Source organism: Mercenaria mercenaria, chromosome 4 (assembly GCF_021730395.1).
Source record: "Mercenaria mercenaria strain notata chromosome 4, MADL_Memer_1, whole genome shotgun sequence".
NCBI lineage: Eukaryota > Metazoa > Mollusca > Bivalvia > Venerida > Veneridae > Mercenaria > Mercenaria mercenaria.
Window position 1 is genome coordinate 35,553,038 of NC_069364.1, and position 6,971 is coordinate 35,560,008.

The 6,971-nt window shown below is 36.1% G+C and overlaps 1 long non-coding RNA gene across 1 annotated transcript; it reads right to left on the reverse strand.

Annotated features, from left to right (window-relative positions):
• Positions 1 to 3,064: 3,064 nt before the first annotated feature.
• On the reverse strand, positions 3,065 to 4,491 carry LOC123551439 (uncharacterized). Its single transcript, XR_008370551.1, has 2 exons — positions 4,348 to 4,491; positions 3,065 to 3,264 (listed from the first exon to the last, which is right to left on the reverse strand). It is a non-coding gene; the product is annotated as an uncharacterized LOC123551439 (long non-coding RNA).
• Positions 4,492 to 6,971: the final 2,480 nt, after the last annotated feature.

The window sequence follows — 6,971 nt, forward strand, 5'->3', positions numbered from 1 at the left end:
TAACCAAGAGGGGTAACCTTGTGTATGCAAGAGTGGCTGCATTTTACACTGGATTTTCATAAAATCTGGTCAGAATGGTTGCCTTGATGAAATCTAGGTAAAGTTGGAATATGGGTAGTCTGGGGTCAAAAACTAAGTCAATAGGTCAAATCAAAGAAAAACTTTGTGTATGCGATAGAGGCTGTATTTTTCAGTTGATCTTCATGAAATTTGGTCAGAATGATAGCCTTGATGAAATCTAGGTCAAGTTCGAATATGGGTCATCTGGGGTCAAAAACTAGGTCACTAGGTCAAATCAAAGAAAATACTTATTTATACTCAAGATTTTTGCTCCAATTTTAATGATAATTGGTCAGAATATTTTTATGCCCCCGAAGGAAGGCATATAGTTTTTGAACCGTCTGTCAATCTGTCAGTCTGTCGGTCTGTCTGTCAGTCTGTCCGCAATTTTCGTGTCCGGTCCATATCTTTGTCATCGATGGATGGATTTTCAAATAACGTGGCATGAATGTGTACCACAGTAAGACGACGTGTCGCGCGCAAGACCCAGGTCCGTAGCTCAAAGGTCAAGGTCACACTTAGACATTAAAGGATAGTGCATTGATGGGCGTGTCCAGTCCATATCTTTGTCATCGATGGATGGATTTTCAAATAACTTGGCATGAATATGTACCACAGTAAGACGACGTGTCGCACGCAAGACCCAGGTCCGTAGCTCAAAGGTCAAGGTCACACTTAGACGTTAAAGGATAGTGCATTGATGGGCGTGTCCGGACCATATCTTTGTCATCGATGGATTGATTTTCATATTACTTGGCATGAATGTGTACCACAGTAAGACGACGTGTCGCGCGCAAGACCCAGGTCCTTAGCTCAAAGGTCAAGGTCACACTTAGACGTTAAAGGATAGTGCATTGATGGGCGTGTCCGGTCCATATCTTTGTCATCGATGGATGGATTTTCAAATAACTTGGCATGATTGTGTACCACAGTAAGACGACGTGTTGCACGCAAGACCCAGGTCCGTAGCTCAAAGGTCAAGGTCATACTTAGACATTAAAGGTCATTTTTCATGATAGCGCATTGATGGGCGTGTCCGGTCCATATCATTGCCATTCATGCATGGATTTTAAAGTAACTACGCATGAATGTGTGACACAGTAAGACAACTTGTCATGCGCAAGACCCAGCTCCGTAGGTCAAAGGTCCTAAACTCTAACATCGGCCATAACTATTCATTCAAAGTGCCATCGGGGGCATGTGTCATCCTATGGAGACAGCTCTTGTTTTCCATGAAATCACTAGATCAAACATGTTTACACTGTTATGATGTGTTTCTCAGGTGAGCGATCTAAGGCCATCTTGTCCCTCTTGTAATGAAATATTTACCTATGTAAATATAGTTGAAAATATTATTTTACAAAACATTGGGAAACACTCGAAACATTTAAACTGTATATAATTATAATAGAGGCCGAGTATTACATCGCTTATTTAAATGTAAAAACTGACAGTTCCACTGGCAGAAATGACACATGTCAAACAGAGAAAATATCACTTGTCAAACAGAATACACCACAGAAGGTGGAATATAATCATAGCAGTTGGATAAACATCGTAAATATTGTGTAAAAAAAATTTAACAATTTAACCGTAATATGACACTAAAATTAAAATTTTAAGCCAAGTAAATGTTTATTTCTCCCGTAAAAAGTCACGTGAATCATTTATTGCAAATTATATTTTGTAAGTTTGATATAAAATTAATGCAATCATAAACCGTCAGTCCGCTGTGTATTTGACACCTTTGAAGTAGTGACACATGTCAAAAAATTAAAAGAAGCAAACGCACTTAAGCGTTACGTTATTATCAAGTAAATTGTAGCGATGGTTTAATAGCACAGCAGTTTTGTTTGAATTTATAGTATAAACATCGCACTATTAATCAATCTTAAGCTGAAAAAAATTTACAGCCGGCAGTAAAACTTTACGACCACAGCTATTTTTAGGCCTTAAGGGGTTAAGACTTGTGAATGTTATAGGATTTTATACTCGAAAATATTCGTTCTTATGTCCGGCCAACAAGTAATTTCGTACATTTTCAGGATTTTCCTTTCAATTTTTATTTAGCTCACCTGTCACATAGCTTTTGTGATCACCCTTTGTCCGTCCGTCCGTCCACAATTTCCTTGTGAACATGATAGAGACCACATTTTGTATTTGATTTTAATCAAACATGCACTCAACTTGTATGGGCATAATATCTCAGTTCCTGTTGAAAACAGGTCAGATCCCATCATGGGTTCCAGAGTTATGGCCCCTTAAAGGGCCAAAATTTGCTATTTTTGGCTTGTGAACACGATAGAGACAACATTTTGCAATCAACTTTAATCAAAGTTTCACACAAGTTTTATTGGCATAATATCTCGGTTCCTTTTGAAAACTGGTCAAATCCCTTCATGGGTTCCAGAGTTGTTGCCCCTTTAAGGGCCAAAATTTGCCATTTTTGCCTTGTGAACACCCGTCCCTAGACTTGCCACTATAATGCCACCCTTTTCAATGGTGGAGTATTTAGACAATTTTCCACCAAAATGCCACCTAAAATGACACCAAAATGGTGAAAAAATGAACAGGACAGTGGCAAACCCGTTTTACACTAAATTCCACCTCTTTCCACTTGTGTACACCTTTAGGTGGCAATAAGTGGAGTATTTAGACAGTTTTACACCAATATGCCACCATTATGGTGGAAAATTTGTTTGCCACTTAATTCCACCAATAGCCACCTTCATGGTGGCAGTAAGTGGAGTATTTAGACAAATTACCACTAAAATGCCACCATTATGGTGTAAAAATATTTTCCACTAAACGCCACTTACTTCCACCTATTGCCACCTAACAGGTGGCAGTAAGCAGACAAAATTTCACCAAAACGCCACTATGGTGGCAGTCCTATTTTCCACTAAATGCCACCAAATAGCTGGCAATATTAGGAAAATACGTCGCAACTAGTGGAAATTGGCTGCACCTGCTGAATCTGAAAAAATTCAGTAGTAAGCAAAAATCAAATTATATTAATATATTTTTTATTTTTATGAAAAATCAAAGACTCTTCACAAGAAATCACAAAAGATCTGAACACGAGGATCAGGATGTTGTCAATGCAGTCTTATTTTTTCATATTCCAGGATGGCTTAAGTAGATGGCGAATGACTCTCCAAATTTCACTCCTTTAGATGTAGGGCCATTTTTCCAGCACACAGTCTGTAACAGCAAACCATACAATGTCATCTATTAATAGATATATATTTTTCTAACATTCTGAATAATTTTGCAGAAAATTGTAAATTTCCTCTAGAAAATATATGAAATCAAAAGACTAAACTGTAACTCACTGACATAACAAAGAACTCTACAAACTTAATCTATGCCAAAAACTGTGAAATCATTTAAATTCGCTGGCATCAAATTTCAAGCAAACGTAAAAAAAGGACTATTTCGCGCGGGCTTTAATTCGCACATTTTCAATTTATAAATGAAAAATTAAATAACAGCGCGGTCTTAAATTCACCCATCGGTTCTAGCCCGAAAATAAAAATAATTTCATAGTAATATGCAACATCTTTATTATAACTGTGAGAAGTTTCATCAAAATCTACATTGTAGAAAAAATTCTATTCACTCAAACGGTTACATTGTTTTGTGGAAATATATGCATCTTGAATCAATAACAAGAACTTGAGAATTGATGAAAGATGTGGAAGCACAATTACTCTAAGGTGATTTACACTTGTGTCAAATTTCATGAATATTTATCAATGGATTACTTGTTATGTAGGAATTTAGGGATTGAAAAACAATTAAAGGGCAATAACTTTGGTTACTGAAGTGATCCTGATGGAAATTGCACATGCACATGTCCTGTAGTGATCTACATTTTTGTAAAGTTTCATGAAGATCCATCAATAGATGCAGGAAAAATCCCTATTTTTAACCAAATCAAGGAGAAATTCTTCTTTTATTAGGTAAATATTGAGCAGTGTTAATGAGCTTATAATAATTACATGAGGTTTAGTGATTCTATAGACAAAGCTATAAAAAATATTATTCCAATTACAAGCATTTTCAGTTAATCCGACGGACAGATAAAAAAGAAAGGACAACGCCAAAAATAATATCCCTCCGCCTTTGGCAAAAGGTATAGTAATAGCACTTGGGTTTTTCATCACATTTATAATTAATATTTATTTTTATAATATGCCAGGGAATTTCTATTAATTGGTGTATTTCTTTAAAAAATAAGGGTTATTTAAACATTAGCTTTTATAAAAAACATATAATATTTACCTGATTCAAAATTATCTTGATATGTTTCTTTTATGCAGTAATAAGCTGTGTGCTGCTCAGGTATATACAGTCAGGCAGGCATATCATGTCACAAAGTTGCACTTTTTTCACAGAAGGTACCTGGTATGAACAGTTTAAAGTACATATTGTATTCCTAAGTGCTAATCAATATGTAAAAAATTACAAAATGATACAATTTTACAAACAGTGTTATAAATATGATTGAGCTATATTCCAGAAAATGTATCTAGGATTTATCCATCTGCCAAAATTCCTAAGACATAGAAGGAGATTTTTTGACTTAAATTCAAAGCAGTTTGGTAAATGTTGTTTCAAATTCAAGTATTTGTTAAGAGTAATTAAGACAATGTTAAAGACAGTAATAATTAAAAAAAACATAAACAGTATAATATTGTTACCTCTCACATGTGTTTCCAGTTTCTCCCAGGCTGACTCATCAAATGCCAGATTTCAAATTTGGTATTATTACACAGATAAAATTGATTCCACACATACACTTTCTTGGTCAGCTAAAGAAGGTGTCAAATCCTTAAGTGAAAAGCTATTGTAAAAACATCCTTTTTATAAACACTTATTTTTTTTCAATTAATGAAGAGAATAGGCAAAAAACTATTTCTTTGCATCTGACCTGATGTTTGCCTGCATATATAAATCTTAACTGCCCCAAATTCCACCTGGGGTTGTTTCTGTACATTTGTGTGGGAGCTTGTAACTTGATCTATCATTAATCTTATCTTTAACCAACTTTCTCTCATGCAGAAATATACACTGCAGACACATTTAAAATGATCTTTTCAGATTCAGCTAGTACAGCCATTTTCTACTAGTTGCCACCTATTTTCCACCTTTTCTGTCTTTCATTGAATATAATGCAAAGCTATAATAAGCAATAAATATTCTGTCTCACAAAAGAACGAAAATTCAAATTTTCTGTATACCATTCTGAATATTATTTTTGTCCAGCTAGAGTCAGCATAGACTTATTCTGATTTTAATGAAAACCCTTTGAAGAAGGAGCCTGGGTATACTGTTTTGCAGATGTTGGTCAGTCTGTCGGTCATTTGGTATGTTGACCAATTGGTTTCCGGATGATAACACAAGAATGCTTGGGCCTAAGATCATGAAACATTATATGTAGGTTGGTCATGACCAGCAGTGACCCATATTGACTTGGAGGCCAGTAGGTCAAAGGTCAAAATCACAGCAACCTGGAACAGTTAAACAGTTTCCAGATGATAACTCTAATACTCTTGAGCCTAGGATCATGAAAGTGAATGGGAAGGTTGAACATAGCTAGCAGATAACTCCTATAGATTTTTAGTTCAGTAGGTCAAAGGTCAAGGTCACAGTGAGCTGGAACAGTTAAGCTGTTTCCGGATGTTAGTTTGAGAACTCTTTGACCTAGGATCATGAAACTACATAGGGAGGTTGATCATGACCGGCAGAGGACCCCTACTGATTTTGAGGTCAGTCAGTGGTCAAAGGTTTAGGTCACATTGACCCAGAACACTAGAACTTTTTTTGCCCAATAACTAGAGAATGCTTTGGTCTAAGATCACATTTCATACAGAAGTCACTTATGACTGGTAAATGGCCCATAATTATTTATTTAAAGGTAGTACATCAAACGTCCAGTGCACAGTGACCAAATGATTTCTGTTTCTTGTACAGTTACTGAACGCATCAAATGGGGGCGGGACGCATTTTGTGTTCTACGAGCTGTTGTCAATGTGCAGTTTTAGCAAAGTCAGGTTCCGTGTCAATTAGGCCTGAAGTCCATTTACCTTGATTCCAACCCGAGTCCATGTGAAGATTTTTTGTACAGGGTAATCCAATGTCTTACAGTTTCTTTTAAATCAAACATCACAAAAAATTTTTTAAGTTTTTTTTCCACCTATCGCCACCAAGAAAATTTGCTAAGTCCTATTTTCCACTAAACGCCACTCGATTTCCACCATGAAAAAAACTATGTTCTACTTTCCACCAATTTTACACCTTTCTGCCACCATAAAGAAAAACTATGTTCAAATTTACACCTAATGCCACCAAAATAAAGTGGCTTTTTGGGGGCAAATTTACCACTTAGGTGAAAAAAAGAGCTGAATTACACAAACGCCAACTAATGCCACCTATTTCCACGAACTGCCACCTTTTTTTCATGGAAATAAGTGGCAAAGAGTGGCATTAGGTGGCAAATCTAGGGACGGGCATGATAGAGACCACATTTTGAAATCAACTTTAAGAAAACTTGCACACAACTTGTATTGGCATAATATCTTGGTTCGGTTTCGTTTCGAAAACTGGCCAGATCCCATCATGGGTTCAAAAGTAATGGCCCTTTAAAGGGCCAAAATTTGCTATTTTTGGCTTGTGAACACGATAGATACAACATTTTGCAATCAACTTTAATCAGACTTGCACACAACTTGTATTGGCATAATATCTAGGTTCCTTTCGAAAACTGGCCAGATCCCGTCATAGGTTTCAGAGTTATAGGACTCATTTGAAATTTCATTATTGTCATTAGTTGGACTCAGACAATCAGGGTAGATAACTATGGACTGATTTTATGTCAAATTACCTCCCTTTATTTATCCCCCCAC